Source organism: Lygodium microphyllum, chromosome 7 (assembly GCF_053477565.2).
Source record: "Lygodium microphyllum isolate KBCC chromosome 7, Lygodium_microphyllum_v1.1.10, whole genome shotgun sequence".
Classification (NCBI taxonomy): domain Eukaryota; kingdom Viridiplantae; phylum Streptophyta; class Polypodiopsida; order Schizaeales; family Lygodiaceae; genus Lygodium; species Lygodium microphyllum.
In genome coordinates, this window is record NC_141141.1 from 112,544,240 (window position 1) to 112,561,623 (window position 17,384).

A 17,384-nucleotide genomic window follows, 5' to 3' on the forward strand; every position below is an offset into this window, starting at 1 on the left:
TGTATTTTACATGATTTGGATTCCACATTTTGCTCATATTGCAGATGTTCTCTATCAGCTGTTTCGAAAGGGGCAGAAATTTCATTGGGATGATGAAGCTGATGGAGAAACAGGTTTACTAGAATCAGAAGATGGACTTGACCTGTTTGTGGAGTTGAATGATCCTGGATAGTTGGCACATCCGGAGGATGCGCAGGTTTAGAGGGGGTGGATGTCGTGTTGCTGCGCATCCGAGTCGTATACACCTCCATTTCTTTTGTTGTGCATTTGTGTTAATTTCTGCGTGTGATTCATTGTTTGTGAGGTGCATTTTAATAATCCACATCCAATATATATATTCCCTTAATGCATTGCACACTGATTATGTTCTGGAGTTACTATCTGAAGTTGAGAAGACTGATCTCAAACCACTCCAACCATGTTTTGACGGTGCCATGAATATGTATTTGCAACTGAAGTGCTATAAAGAAGTGGAGTCATGGCTTCGACAAATTCTTCCCTCATAGCGGTCATTGGAGACGAGGACACCGTGACCGGCTTCATTCTAGCAGGAGTTGGCCACGTTGACATTAGGAGGAATACCAACTATCTGATTGTGGATAACAAGACTACGGTGAAAACAATCGAAGACACCTTTAAGGAGTTCACAGCCAGGAAAGATATTGTAATTGTTCTCATAAATCAACATATTGCAAATATGATACGGTTCCTGGTCGACAGTTACAACAGGCCAGTGCCTGCCAGTCTAGAGATACCTTCCAAAGAGCATCCATATGCCCCTGCTCAGGACTCAATTTTGGCACGTGTGAAGCATATGTTCTCTAGTGATCCAGCAGGTCCTACCAGTAGGTGGTGATCAATTATTGACTTGATCTTTTGTAGGCAAGAAGTTCTAAAGAAAAGAAAAGCTAGCCTATTCTAGGGAGATAGGGGGATATTTTTGAAAAGGCAAAAATGGCGGGCTGGCAGAAAAGCCAGAAAAAGGAAGGACGTTTTTGGAAACGAAAAGGGGGGAGAATTCGAAGAAACGAAGGGGGAAAAAGACGAATGCAGAAAAAGAGCTATGGCCGTCAGAAACTAGGCCCGAGTCTATTTTTGGGGGAAAAATGGCAACTCAAGGTGCCCGGCGCAGCAGAAGCCCCTCAAAGTGTCCAAGCCAAGCGAACATGGCTTCTTGGAAGTCGCTTGTATTCTTGCAAGAGGGGTGATGTCCAGTCTGCAGCTGTAAGACTTGATGAACCAGGCAATGCAGTCTTAGAGTATGCAGTTCCTCTCAAATCTCCTGATGGTTTTGGCGGACAGTTGGATACACTCGAATGGCTGGAATTCCCTTGAGACCACTATGAACGAGATGTAGTGGAGAATGATATTGCAAAGGGCTCTGCTCTGCATGTCTCAAGAGCAGCACAACCCCTGGGGGCGAAAGCAGAGAAGCGAGCCGGAAGGAAGCTCCAAGATCGTCCATAAATCCTGCCGATGATATGAAGGGACTGCTCCTGCCTACCAAGATTGGATTGCTTCCGCTCTTCATGACAAGGATAGGGAAGGTCGTTATTAGCTGCAACATTGAGTCTTAGAGCCACGCAGATTGAGACAAATAAAAACCCAACTTTTTATGGAGACTCCATGGTGTGTAGGATCGATATTCCCTGCTCCTCGTGGTGTGCCTCAAATCACTGTCTGCTACGATATCGATGCCAACGGCATTCTGAATGTCTCCGCTGAGGATAAGTCGACGGGGCAGAAGAATAAGATCACGTTCACCAATGATAAGGGGCCTCTGGGCGTATCGTTTCCTTGATCGAGCAGAAGGAAGAGAGCAAGGGCAACGAAGAGCATGTCGCTCTCATCAAGGAGTTCAGGGCCAAGCTGAAGGCCGAACGTGAGCGTGGAATTACCAACGAAATTGCTCTCTGGAAGTTCGAAACTACCAAGTACTATTGTACTGTTATCGATGCCCCTGGTCACCGTGACTTCATGAAGAACATGATTACTGGGACTTCTCAGCCATGGGAAAGGAGAAGACACACATTAACATTGTCGTTATAGGGCATGTCGACTCTGGGAAGTCCACGACCAGAGCTCGGGTGCTGAGCGTAAGGCCTTTGATGAAGCAATATCAGAGCTTGACACCCTTGGAGCAGACAGATGAGTGAATGTGTGCCTACAATTAAAGTAGATTTGAAGCCTTGTTACAAGAGCAGATTTCAGTGTCTACAGAAAGGAGGTAGTTGTGAGTGTGTATTGTGACAAAAGAGCTTTCAGAGATGGTACTACTACTTGATCTTGATATGGACTGCCCAAGAGTAGAATCCAGTGGTTGGCGTGTATGATTATTCCATTGGAGGTAGAAGAGGCTGAAGTATTTTGCTTTTGTGAGTTGCTGTGTGGTGGTTCTGTATATGCAGCTCAGATAGCCAGGTTTAATAGAGACTGGAGATGGCACTGGCTATGATGCGAAGGCTACATTTTCTGTTCTTTGTATGCCTGAAGGGCTACTGTAGCTATAGATAACAAACATCAAGGTTGATTGAATGGTGTATTCATCAGTGGATGTTTCCTACGAACAAGAAAAATTGATCTTATGCCAATGATAAAATAGGATGAGAAAAATGACAAACACATAGCTGTTTGTTCTGATGATTCTAAGTTTTAACATTACAAAGACAACTTAATCCTTCCTCCACACTGACTTGCTGAATTCTGAATGCAAGCCTATATGCTAAAGACATAACTGTCTTCAAAAACCTGAATGTAAACAGTTTATGTGATACTTCGGATTATCCTGAACATGAATTTCTTGTAACTCATTTGATAAGCAATATAGTGATCTTTGACATCCAATATTTGAGTTCTTCTTGTTAGCCTCATTTCTTGCTGTACCTTGAACCCCGTGTTCTGCAGCTCTCACACGATCTCTTTGACATTTCTGAGACGCCAATGGTACGGAGCGGAGAAAAGAGGAGATCTCGCCTCCTGGCAGTCAGTCTTTCTCCAATAACTTTGTTGGGTTTACTTCAGATAGTTTGGTAAGTTATCAGAAAATTTCAGATTTGCCTAGAGCTGCCAGGCAGTACATTGGTCGTAAGGAGAAAGAGTTGAAGAATGCAGGTATTTTGCAAGCAGAAGAACATGTGGATGGATTGTATGAAGGGATGTCTTATGCAGATACATTGTTTGAGATAAGAGCAATGCTGAAAACTGATGTATGCAAGGGTTCAAAGATCATACCTGTGCAAACCTTGGATATGTTTCAGGAAATTTCTGGTTTTATGCTGCAAACAGAGTTAGAGGCTGAGAAAACTCAGCAAACTGAATTTATGGCTGATCTTGATCAGCTAATAGAATTGCAGAGGGCTGAATCCATTCAGCCAACAGAGTGGAATGCAGAAAAATTTCTGCATACAGAGTTTCAGGATGCATCTATGCAGTCCATAGAGCCGAGGGCTGAATCTATTCAGCCACCAGAGTTGAATGCAGAAAAATTTCTGCATACAGAGTTTCAGGCTGCACCCATGCAGTCCATAGAGCTAAAGGCTGAAATTTTTCAGCCAACAGAGTTGAAAGATGCTGAAAATTTGCAGAAATTGCAGCAAAGAAAAGAGTGCTTGAATGATGCCAAGGTTGACACAAAATATAAAACAGTTGATAAGAAGGTTAAGCCGGTTGCAGGCCCGCTTCCTTCTGATAGTGATGAACAGATTGAAAAAGCTATGAAGCAGCCTATGTTGAGGGATCCTGCAAATATTGGACATAAGTTTACAACTGAAACTCTTGCAGAACTGAAGATTGGAAATGATGATTTTTTGCTTCCAGTGGAAAAAGAATGTTTTAGAGAGATGCTTGGACGTCATGGAAAGGCATTTGCTTTCTTTCCACATGAAATTGGCTGCATTAGTCCCGAATTGGTTGCACCTATGGTCATCTTCACTGTTCCTCATGTACCATGGAATATACGTCCTATACCTGTGCCTAAAGCACACTTGCCAAAGCTGATAGAGTTGCTGAATGAAAAGATTAAAATGGGGATTTTGGAACCCTCTTCTGCACCTTATTCTAACAGGTGGTTTACTGTACCAAAGAAGAATGGTACTTTGAGATTTATTCAGGATATGCAGCCCGTGAACAAAGTGACAATCAGGAATGTGGGTACAGGTCCAGTTGTGGATGAATTTGCTGAGGCTTTTGCAGGACGAGCCATCTATTCACTAGGTGACTTGTATTCAGGTTATGATCAGTTTCAGCTTGCCTTGGAAAGCAGGGATATTACTACTATGCGGACACCTATTGGTCTTGTGAGGATGTATACCTTGCCACAAGGTGCTACAAACTCAGTTGCTCATATGATGAATGCTATGCATAGAGTTCTTCGAGACTATATTCCGCAGTATACCATGCCTTTTCTAGATGATGTGCCTATTAAGGGTTGTGCAGAAGAAGAAAAGAATGAAAGTCTTGATTTGCGTGGATGTAGACAGTTTGTGGCTGATCACTTGAATGCTTGTGAACAAATATTGACACGATTAGAGGAGGTAAATTTGACACTTTCAGGGCTGAAATCTGTCTTTGCTGTTAATGAAGTCATCATAGTTGGGCATATGGTTGGATACTATGGCAGAAAGCCTTCTCCTGCAAAGGTGGATGCCATAAACAGGATTGCAGAGTATTGCTCGACTACTTCAGAGGTGCGGAGATTTGTGGGAGCTTGTGTATTTTACATGATTTGGATTCCTCATTTTGCTCATATTGCAGATGTTCTCTATCAGCTGCTTCGAAAGGGGCAGAAATTTCATTGGGATGAGAAGCATTCAAAAGCCATGCGTAAGCTTAAGAAGCTGTTGCAATCAGCTCCTACTCTACGCAAGGCGGATTATCAGTGTGGACGGCCGATCATGTTGACAGTTGATACTAGCCCTATTGGCATAGGTTGGGCTGTGGGACAGGATGATGCTGATGGAAATAGGTATGCTATCCGCTTTGGAGCTAAAGTTCTTAATGAGCGACAAAGGAGATATCCGCAAATCAAAAGAGAGTTGTGGGGAGTAGTCACTGCACTGAAGTGTGATAAAGGGTATTTTATTGGAGCTTCAGTTGTTGTGGAAACAGATTGTTTACCTTTGCTTGGCATGATTACTAGTTGCTCGACTCCAGATATAGCGATGCTTCGGTGGATTGCCTATATCAAATCATTGAATCCAGAATTTCGACACATAGCAGGGAAAGATAATCCAGTTGCTGACATGCTTTCTAGAGCGAGATATGAGGATGAGGAGTCAATGCTTGCAGAAGATGATGAGACAGAGTTTGCTGCTTCTGTCCTTATTCATGATTGTCATGTATCTACTGTTGAAGCTTTTATTGAAGAACTTTATGTTGATGAGTGGCTGCAAATTGGACAGTATCTAAGTTCATTGACTCGAAGAGCTGATTGGACAGATGATGAATTCAAGAAAATCAGAAGGAAGGCTTATGGGTATTTCTTGAAAGATGGTTTTCTTTGGAAGCATCCAAGAAAGAGAGGAGGCTTGCCCTTGAGAGTAGTTTGTGATGTAGCGATGCAGATACAGATTATGCGAGAGTTTCATGAGAGCTCATGGGCTGGACATAGAGGTGTGTGGGCTACCTATGAGAAAATCAAAGAAAGATACTGGTGGAAAGGGATGTATAAAGATGTTTCTCACTTTGTGGAGACTTGCAGGGATTGCCAGCTTTACTCTTTAGTGCGACATCGTGATGAGTTGCATCCGACTTATCCACTATGTATGCATTACAAGTGGGTGGTAGACTTGGTTACTTTGCCAGTGGGACTTTGGCAGATGAGATATCTTATCTTGGCTAGGGAGGATCTTACAAACTATGTTGAAGGTAGACCATTGCGAACGAAGACCACCACTACAGTATGTAAATTCTTGTTGGAAGAAATATTTTGCAGGTATGGATGTATAGATAAGATTACAGCTGATCGTGGAGAGCTAGATGTTGATGAAGCTAGAGAATTCTTCTCACGGCTTGGGATTAAATTGGCTCTTACTACTGCCTATAATCCAGAGGGAAATGGCAAAAGTGAAAGAGGACATCCGCCCATAGTTAAAGCATTGGCAAAAGCTTGTAGAGGTCGGATTGGAGATTGGACGAGATTACTTCCTTTTGCATTGTGGGCTGATTGCTCTACACATAGTGTGACTACTGAATACATGCCTGCGGAGTTAATGTATGGGCAAAAACCTGTCATGCCTACTGAAATTTGTGCTCTCACTTGGAGTGTTCTTCCGTGGCATGAGAATTTATCAAGGGAAGAGCTCTTAGCCCTTCGGATTCGTCAACTAGAGAGAAGGACAGAAGATGTGCAACTAGCCGTTGACCATTTGAAGGCAGCCCGTCTTAGAAATAAGGACAGGTTTGATTTAAGGCATCGCTTGAGGCCTAGAGCCATAAAGGAAGGAGATTGGGTTCTAGTCTACGACAGTAGTCTAGAAAATCAGCATAGTAGTATGAGAAAAATGGTTCAAAGATGGTTTGGACCATATGAAGTGAAACAGGTTTTTGACAATGGTACCTATGAGCTGGCTAAGTTAGATGGAACAAAATTGAGGGTACCTATTGCTGGAAAACGAGTCAAGATTTTCAAGAGAAGAGAAGATGAAGAATATACACTTGAAGCATTGACAGAAGAAGAGCAGATAGGAGAAAGACAAGCAGAAGAGGCAGAAGACATAGATGATGAAGCCGATGGAGAAACAGGTCTATTAGAATCAGAAGATGGACTTGACCTGTTTGTGGACTTGAATGATTCTGGATAGTTGGCACATCCGAAGGATGCGCAGGTTTAGAGGGGGTGGATGTCGTGTTGCTGCGCATCCGAGCCGTATACACCTCCATTTCTTTTGTTGTGCATTTGTGTTAATTTCTGCGTGTGATTCATTGTTTGTGTGATGCATTTTAATAATCCGCATCCAATGTATATATTCCCTTAGTGCATGCGCATGATTTTGTTTGGATGCATGATGTGCGTGTATTAGAAAAATATGATAAACTGATGCCAAAGGATCTTTGTCCTGCTGCTATTTGGTCTATCTCTATGTGCAATGACAGCCTTGGTGCAAGTGTTTTGGAGATATGCTACAAGAAGGACATTTAAAGGAGGAAGCAGAGTTGCTACTTTTATAAAGGTGCTGGAATGAGGAAGGTCGCTTGCCTAATTTTGACATGTGAACAAGAAAAAGAAAAACTAAAGATAGAGGAGAAAAGGAAGGGGAAAAGGAGGCTAATTGGGAAAAGAGAATTCGAATGGCGAAAGGGGGGGAAAAAAGACTGGTCTTCACGCGTTCGAATGAAGGAGAGTGCTGGAGGATATGCGAAAAATAGAGAGAAGAAGGAGAACTTCCTCTCAAAGGTTACGATGACCCCAAGGACTTCGTGCTTTCTATTCAGAAGCCAAGGTCTGTCAATCTCTTGGTCAAAGCGGGAGCTCCTGTAGATCAGACTATTGCAATACTTTCAAATTATATGGAGCCTGGAGATTGAATAGTGAATGGTGGGAGGACGAAACGACAAAGGGGCAGACTTATCAGAGAAGGGAGGAGGATATGGGTGCCGTTCGTGAGGTACACACGGCCCATACACTGCTGAGCCCAAGGCAACCGCACCACGCCTTCATACGTTGCCTTCACTGACACTGAGCGCCTCATCGGTGATGCTGCCAAGAACCAGGTCGCCATGAACCCCACCAACACTGTCTTCGATGCCAAGCGTCTAATTGGCAGACGGTACACTAACGCTTCCGTCTAAAGCGACATCAAATTGTGGCCTTTCAAGGTCTTTGCTGGCCCTGGCGATAAGCCTATGATCTCTGTGCAGTACAAGGGTGAGGTCAAGGAATTCGCCGCAGAAGAGATCTCATCTATGGTGCTGACAAAGATGAAAGAAATTGCAGAGGCTTACCTGGGAAGCACCGTCAAAAATGCTGTCGTTACAGTGCCTGCCTACTTCAATGACTCACAGAGGCAAGCTACAAAGGACGCTGGAGTCATCTCTGATCTGAATGTCATGCGGATCATTAACGAGCCTACTGCTGCTGCCATTGCCTACAGTCTTGTTAAAAAGGCTACCAGTGTTGGGGAGAAGAATGTTCTCATTTTTTATCTTCAGGAAGGTGAAACACTTAAGGAATCATTAGCTTGATTCAATGAAGATGAGCAAATTCATCACCTACTAGTGGAAACTATTCTCATGCTTTTGCAAGTTGGTTGATACTATATAGTGCAGTGGCATTAATCAACTATAAAGTGCTTCTTCATCTCTGAGAGGGCCCTGTATACTGAAATAGGTGTGTCTACCTATGGTGCAGGGTCAGCTTAAGCTGGCTTTAATCATCATCCTCTCAGTTTTTGCCATTATCCTGGTTACAGCACTGGGTATAGGAATCAGATTTTACTTCTAGGATCTTACTTGTATGTCAATCTGGACTACGAAACTTCAGCCTTCATTAATACTCCTAGCTCTTATAATGGTTATGGATATGGTTCTAGATGCATTCTTTGCAAAGATCTCTTCACAAACAGGAAACTGAATATGTTCAGATTTTTCTGAACATGAGCTTCATGTAACTCATTTTGACAAGCAATATAGTGAACTTTGACATCAATAATTTGAGTTCTTCTTGTTAGCCTCTTCCATTGCTGTGCCCTGAACCCCGTGTTCTGCAGCTCTTGCACGAACTCTTTGACACCGGTATACCTTTTCCCACCATTTTCCTTTTTCCTTTGTTTCATTTTGGCGAATGAATTTTTTAATACTAATTGTCTATAGGGTTTTCGTGCCTTTTTTTTTGCCTTTTTCCCATGGGAATGCCCTGATTTGATCCCTGACACCACTGTCTAACACAAATCACATCCAAAATTGTTAGTAATAAAACTTTGATCAGAAGTCCTAGCCATGCTAGGGTATGGGACTCCAAATCCATGACCACGAGCATAAGGGACCTCCTGCCCCAAGCACTCCCACACTAAAAAACTTATATAGTCTCCACAAGATAGGATTCTATCTTTGACATGGGATCATGAGAACAACTTCTCCATCCCATAATGAAGGAAGAGGAATGATTCCATCCATCATGTAGCTCCAAAGGCCCTTGCGGGGAAAAAGGATTTGGTTGTTGCAGATGTGCAAGGAGCATTATTGTAGATGTACCTTCATGGACCTCCAATGTGGGGGTTCATTAGCTAGTTCGTTATGAGGATAAAATTTTAATGGAGGGTTATGCCCAAGGGTTTTTATTTGTCATGAGAGTGATAGATATAAAGGTTCATGACGTTTAAGACTATGTGCTCGTGTTTTTTTTTTAATGGATTTGTTTTTATTTTTTTATTTTTTTCTTCCCTTTGAAACTTATGTTTTTTTTCTTTAAAGGGTTATTTTTCTCTTAAACCTTATCTTTGTGCTCTCTTGTGGTCATTTTGCTATGCGCTAGGTGAAGCAATGTGAAAGTGGAAATGGGAAGAACAAGCTTATGGGGAGGGAACAAGGTTCATTAGAGGAGCAAAGGAGGGAAAGAAACATGAGAAAAGGCACTCATGAAGTTGGTGATGGCCTTGGTACCCTCAAACATAGCGTGCTTGGAAAGCTCCCCACAAGAGAATGAGGCAGCTGGCCGTCTAGATCCCCCACAACGTGATGGTGGATTTCCTATTGTGATGGTTGAGGCGGGAGGCCTCATGGGAGAGCTTCTCGAAAATGCCATTGATGAGGGAGTCCATGATGCCCATGGCCTTGAAGGAGATGTCGGTGTTCGGGTGCACTTACTTTAGTCCACCAACCTCTTGGCCTTCTTCGTCTTCACAACTACTGCTATTGTGTCTTTTTTTGACAAGGGGCCAGGGGAGTAGAATTCACAAGGCCATGTTTTGTTTCTTCTTTATTCTCACCTCCCCAAACAGACAACCGAGCTCGCAATCATGAGGTTGCGTCCTCCTCCTCCTTCTTCTTCGTATTCACAAAAATTATGTCTTCTTCTTCTTCTTCGTATCCCTATCTTATCCCTATCCTCTTCTTCTTCACCTCCCTTCTTCTTCTTCACCTCACCTTCGTTCTTCCGCTTCTAGCCTTGTGCATCCTCCTCATCTGATCGCTAGTCATAGACGATGGCTTCCAAGTATCCACGTGGATGTTGAAGGATAAGGCTTTGAAGCGGTACATGATTCGCTTTGTCATCATTTTTGTCTTCTGTTGCTTCTTTTTCATTTAATATAAAGGCCAAGAGGAAGCCATGACAGGCTCACTCGCCCTCTTTCTCCTCAAAGATGCAATGTGGGATGATGTGAGCCTACTTGTCAATTTAGGCTTCTTCTTCTTCTTTTAGTTGTCCTCTTTTTGGTCTATTCAACCACATTTGCTTCTAATGTGGCTCAGGAAATAACCAACACAAAAAAAACAACCAAAAAAACACAATAAAAAAACAAAACAAAACAAAACAAAAAACAACAAAAAGAACCAACTTAAAAACACAAAAAAAAAAACCACAAACAAACAAACAAACAAACAAACAAAACACAAACAAACAAACAAAAACAAGAAAATTAAAAAATTAAAAAACAAAGAAAAAAGAAAAAATAATACTAATAATAATAACAACAACAACAAACAAAAAAATGAACATAATTGTTTTTAATTTAAAAAAACACACACACACAACAAACAACAACAAAAAAACCAAACAAAATAAAACTAACCCAAAAAAAAACAAAACAAAACAAAAAACGAATAAAAAGACAATAACACAAAAGGAACCATAAATCTCTCTTTTAATAATGAACAAATTTATCATCTTCATCCATAACTTCAACCATTATGCAAAAACAAAAGGGAAAAGAAAATTTTCTATACAAAAGACAGAGGAGAGAGGAGAGAGAACAAATTTTTGCACCTCCGAAAAGGGAATATGTGATTGGAGAAGAGAGAGGGAAGGGAAAGAGGCACATAACCACTCGTGCACTCCACCTCACCTCTTCCCCAAAAAGCACACCCCTTCGTATTTTATTACTTCTTTGAATTTTTTTTTGTACATTTGATATTATAAGGCCTTTGGCCTTTAATTTTGAGTATTCCTACCCTTCACAAATGCATGCACGTAATACTTTTTGTATACCATTATGATGGTGGATGTGGATGTGGATGTGGCCCCCTCATGTAAGTGTGTATTTTAGTGATTTTGAAACAATGTAAATATTATCGAAGGCTTGATAATTACGTACGAAAGCGATCCATGGATAAAGACTCATCTACAAAAGATTTTGGAGGATTCTGAAAGAATTGAAGGCAGCACATCCATTCTAGCAAAACAAGGTATCTGCTAGGTAAACAAAGGGCATGAAAACATAGGACATCAAACTATTGAGTATCAATGTTCACATTGACATTCATACAAAGCTTGGGAATGGCCTTTTGATCGTTATGGGAATGCCTATCCATATATACTAGGTACCAAGTAAAATGGGCTGTCAATCTCATTAAATAATCTAGAGATTGTGAATATTGTTGGGAAAAATGGAGATAATTTTGATACGCATAACTAGCAGTTGTCCAATCCCATGGAATTAATGGCCAATTAATATGTGGTCCCGTAAGAGAATCAATTGAACTCCATCCTCTTCTTCTTGGAATCTGCTGATCAAATCCTTCATACCCATTAACCAACTGAGGGGGTTGAGAAAAAGAAGTGGTAGGAGATGGAAGAGGAATGAGTAAAAGAGAATGAAGAGATGGGTATGCAAAATCATAAAATGAGGAATATTATGGTGGTGTTTAGGATTCATTTTAAGAATTAATCGTGAATTTTGGGATAGCAAAAAATAAAAAAAAAAGAAATGAAAAAAGAAAAGTACCTAGAAGTGGGTATATGTGTATGCAATGAAATGGAATGCGCATGTCTCAATCCCAAGATGCAAGTTAGCAGTCCAAAAAGGAAAAAAAAACCACGAATTGAAAATGATATGACACGTCAAGGCAATGTTAGTGGAGATATATTTGTTTGGTGTGCGCGATTTATTTTGTTTTTGTTTTTGTTGATTGTGTTGTTATGTTTTTTTTTTAATTTTAAAAGTTATTTTATAGGTGATATCCGATGTTTGTTTTTTTTAAAATAAATATGATTAAAATGGGATAAATGAGACACATGAATATATTATAAATTTTTATGGTGAGGTTTTAGTATTCCACTATAAGTGAAAACTAGGCCATCAAGTTTTAACAATGTTTTTGGATTTATCTAGTATTTTTTAGCTTATTTTCAGAATTGAAAATGATTTTTCCATGAGTTTAGGTATTGAATTTAGCATGTTTACCTTAAAATAATAGTTAGACCATTTGGCAAAGCATTTTCAGTGTATGAAACATTCTAAAAGTATCCAGAGAGTTGGTGGAATTTTTTGGATTTTTTTAAAAACTATTTTTTATTTTTATTAGATTTTTATTGAATTTTGTTCAATTTTCCATGGATTTTGAAGGATTTTTAATATTTGTAATTTATTTGCAATTTATTTTCTGCATTTCAACCAAGAAAATAAACTAAAAAATTTCTCAATTTGGTAACAGATTTTTCGTCTATTTTTTTGTTTTTTAATTGAAATTTTTATGATTTTTAAAGTTATTTTTAGGTTTTTAGGTGCTTTCTTAGGTTTTTTAATCGGGTTTTGAAATTAAAAATAGATAATTGGGCTAGGCGTGATCAGCTACATGGAAATGGCTGAGCACTCACCACCGCACGGACAAGTCCAGAAGCGCATCCTTGTGCGTGAATGCTTGCAACAACACCGACACCACAACCACGCACAACGGCGTGTGACCGACCACGATGAAGACCCGCAAGCCGCACCAAAAACTCGACTGCGGTGCGCGAAGGGGGGCTGAACAGGGGTTTAGGGTTTAAGGGGCTTAGGTAGGGGGTGGGTCATGGGGCTTAGGTAGGGGGTGGGAAAGAGGCTTAGTGAGGGGGTAAATTTAGTGGGTGGGGGCCAAATTGAGGGGGTGGGGCCAAGTTGGAGGTGGGGTAAATTTGGCAAGGGGTAGGTAAATGTGAGGAAGGGGGGTTAAATTTGGTGGGTGGCCAAATTTGGGGGAGAAGGGCCAATTTGGGGGGTGGGGGTCAATTGTGGGGGAGAGGGGTCAATTATGGTAGGGGAGTCAAATTTGGGGGCCAGATTGGGGGGGTGCCAAAATGGGGGAGGGGAGACCAAATTTGGGGGAGGGGGGCAATTTTGGTGGGGGGACCAAAGTTGGCGAGGGGGATGAAGAGGATGGCGGAGAAGGGGTGATGAGGAGGATGAAGAGGAAGAGTTGGAGGGGGGATGAGGAGGATGAAGGGGAAGAGAAGGATGAAGAGGAAGAGGAGGAGGAGAGGAGGCGTGAAGGAAGGGAGGCCGAGAGGAGGCGAAGGAGGGAGTGGAAGAGGCGATGGGGTGCCGCGCAAAGGGGTGGCGGCGAAGGAGAGGGGAGGGCCGCGAAGGGGTGGTGGCAAAGGAGATGGGAAAGGGGAGGGCGGAGGTGAAGGAGCAGGTGGAGGGAGCGAGCGTGGGCGGGCGGCTAGACAGAACGCTAGGGGGCGGGCGCGACAGTGCAAGCGGCAGGCGGTAGAACCAGGGCGTCTGAATGAAGAAGGGAGGAAGGAGAAGAAACGAAGGAGAAGCACATGAGGAGAGGGAGAAAGAAGGATAGGGAGGAGAGGAGGAGAAGTGCAAGAGAAAGAACGGTTGGTGGTGTTTTTTCTTTTTTTCGTGATCTACTTGCGTGTTTTTTTTTAAATAAAATTTAAAGTTGTGTTATTGACTTGTTCTTCTTCTTTTTTTGTGTCTATTTTTGTGTTATTGTCTTTTTATTAATTTTTTGTTTTTTTTTTGTTGTTTGTTGTGTGTGCGTGTTTTTTTAAAATTATGTTCTTTTTTTTGTTTGTTGTTGTTGTTATTATTAGGCTATTTTTTTCTTTCTTTTTCTAATTTTGTTATTTTCTTGTTTTTGTTTTTTTGTGTTTTTTGTTTTTTTTTTGTGTCTTTTTTAAAAGTTGGTTCTTTTTTTTTTGGTTGTGTGTGTGTGTGTTTTTTTTTGGTTGTTTTTTTTTTTTTTTGTTGGTTATTTCATGAGCCACACTAAAAGCAAATGCGGTTGAATAGACCAAAAAGAGGACAACTAAAAGAAGAAGAAGAAGCCTAAATTGACAAGCAAGCTCACACCATCCCACATTGCATCTTTGAGGAGAAAGAGGGCAAGTGAGCCTATCATTACTTCCTCTTGGCCTTCATATTAAATAAAAAAGGAGCAGAAGAAGAAAACGAGGACAAAGCGAATCATGTACCGCTTCGAAGCCTTATCCTTCAACATCCACGCAGATACTTGGAAGCCATCGTCTACGACTAGCAGTCAGATGAGGAGGATGCACAAGGCTAGAAGCGGAAGAACAAAGGTGAGATGAAGAAGAGAAAGGGAGGTTCTCACTGAGAGGATAGGGATAAGATAGGGATACGAAGAAGAAGAAGAAGAAGACAGAATTTTTGCGAATACGAAGAAGAAGGAGGAGGGCGCGACCTCATGATTGAGAGCTCGGTTGTCTGTTTGGGGAGGTGAGAATAAAGAAGAAATAGAACATGGCCCTGTGAATTCTACTCCCCCGACCACTTGTTAGAAAAAGGCACAATAGCAGCAGTTGTGAAGACGAAGACGAAGGCCAAGAGGTTGGTGGACTAAAGCAAGTACACTCAAACACCGACATCTCCTTCAAGGCCATGGGCATCACGAACTCCCTCATCAATGGCATTTTCGAGAAGCTCACCCATGAGGCCTCTTGCCTTGACCATCAAACATGAAATCCACCATCACGTATTGGGGGATCCAAATGGCGAGCTGCCTCATTCTCTCGCAGGGATCTTTCCAAGCAGGCCATGTTTGAGGGTACCAAGGCCATCACCAACTTCACAAGCGCCTTTTCTCATGTTTCTTTCCCTCCTTTGCTCCTCTAACACACCTTGTTCCCTCCCCATAAGCTTGTTCTTCCCATTTCCACTTTCGCATTGCTCCACCTAGTGCATAGCAAAATGACCACAAGAGAGCACAAAGATAAGGTTTAAGAGAAAAATGACCCTTTAAAGAAAAAAAACATAAGTTTCAAAGGGAAGAAAAGAAAAGAAAAATAAAAATAAAAACAAATCCATTTTTTTAAAAAACACTTGAGCACATAGTCTTAAACGTCATGAACCTTTATATCTATCACTCTCATGACAAATAAAAACCCTTGGGCATAACCCTCCATTAAAATTTTATCCTCATAATGAACTATGCTAATGAACCCCCACATTGGAGGCCCATGAAGGTACATCTACAATAATGCTCCTTGCACATCGGCAACCAAATCCTTTTTCCCCGCAAGGGCCTTTGGAGCTACATGATGGATGGAATTATTCCTCTTCCTTCATTATGGGATGGAGAAGTTGTTCTCATCATCCCATGTCAAAGATAGAATCCTATCTTGTGGAGACTATATAAGTTTTTAAGTATGGGAGTGTTTGGGACAGGAGGTTCCTTACGCTAGTGGTCATGGATTTGGTGTCCCATACCCTAGCATGGCTAGGCCTTGTGATCAAAGTTTTATTACTAACAATTTTGGATGTGATTTGTGTAAGATAGTGGTGTCAGGGATCAAATCAGGGAGTTCCCATGGGAAAAAGGCAAAAAAAAGACGTGAAAACCCTGTACGACAATTAATATCAAAAAATCCATTCACCAAAATGAAACACGAGAAAAAGAAAAATGGTGGGAAAAGGTACACCGGACAGGCCTATCATGTCAAAACACAGTTTCGACGAAGATAAGACTCATTCACATGGAAAAAACCCAAAAATTGTATCCGAAACGAGATTCAGAAGTTAATAGCGAATGATCCGTGCACTAGAAGGAAGGGAGGGAAAAAGAAAAAATTTCAGGACCTATTAGAATCTTTAGGGTTGTCATATCAAATTGCAGTTCGGATGGGGTTAGGAGGCATTCGCATGGGAAAAACACTAAAAGGGAGCTTAAAACCACCAATAAAAATTAATAACAACAAATTGAGAGGTCGTAACAGGGTGGAGAAAAAAGAAGAATTGGGAAGGAAGGATATCTAGACAAGGATATCTAGTCGGAATTGAATTCTGAGGAGAATAGGGTAGGTTCACATGGAAAAAGATTAAAAATACGCACGAAAAAGATACGAAAACACACAAAAATTAATTAAGGACAAATTGTACATCGAAATAACAGGCAAGTAAAAAGAAAAATGTCCAAGGGAAGGTGTAGAAGAGGGCTAGTAAATCAGATCATAATTTTGAGATGATAAGGAAAAATTAATAACGCAAAAATGGTAAACCGGAGCAAGGGGATGTAAAAAGGAAAAGTGTGTCATTTTAAGTGATGAACTGGGCTATAAGGTTGAATTCGGATTTTGGTGAACATAGGGGATGTTCACCTGGAAAAGAAAAAATTTAAGCAATAAAAGCAACCACAAGGGAAACGACCTCGATGACAAGGGGTACGAGGGTGGATGGGTGAGAAAGGGACCCCATCAAAACAAAACTAGTATGGGGTAGACACGCATGATTGGGTAATGACATATGCAGGGGCATACACATAGGGACGTGTCCCCACACTTAAGACCTTGCTGGTTAGAGTAGATTGATTGTCACGACCATGGACTTGTCAATTGACTGGACGCTGGCATCCCCACACTTAAGACATAAGATACACTTGCAATCAGAAAAGTAGGGTTAGGAACACTTGGCCCATTTCGTAGATGGTTGAAGGGAACCGTCGTTGTTGATGCAAAAAGATTGAAGCCGTTATCGGGTGGCAAGAGGGACCAGGGCGCGCCACAGAACACGTCCAGTACGACAAGGACCATGCAACATCACCCAGGGAGGTAGTTTTGTCGATAAAGTCCATCGAGTCAAGTGTCGATGACGAAGAATAGAACTCTCAGCTCACGGGCACTCAAGAGGATGATAGAATAATCGCTCACCCCATGACGCACATCGCTCAATGAATAAGCGTGAAATCCCATAACTCACAACCAGTTTAGAATTAAACAAGGGGAAAGTAGTTGGGAGGGATTATGCCAGTGTGCACAATTGATAGTGCATCTGTGCGTTCCACCCATCTGGCATAAGTGCAAGGAGGAAGGCCAGTGAGCCTTGTAGTGCAGTGCACAGAACAGGGTGACATGTCGTGTGTTGATGGCAGAGACTCGTCCCGTGTGTGCACAGGGAAACAAAAATGTACCTGACTCCAATTGTCGTACGTCCCTCAATCTCACCTCTTGAAATTGATTGAGGAGAAACACTAGTCACACTCAGCCCACCCTCTGTCTCAAT

At 41.6% G+C, this 17,384-nt stretch overlaps 1 pseudogene; it reads left to right on the top strand.

Annotated features, from left to right (window-relative positions):
• The first annotated feature begins 463 nt into the window (after positions 1–463).
• Positions 464–856, top strand: LOC148033844 (V-type proton ATPase subunit F pseudogene; annotated as a pseudogene).
• Positions 857–17,384: the final 16,528 nt, after the last annotated feature.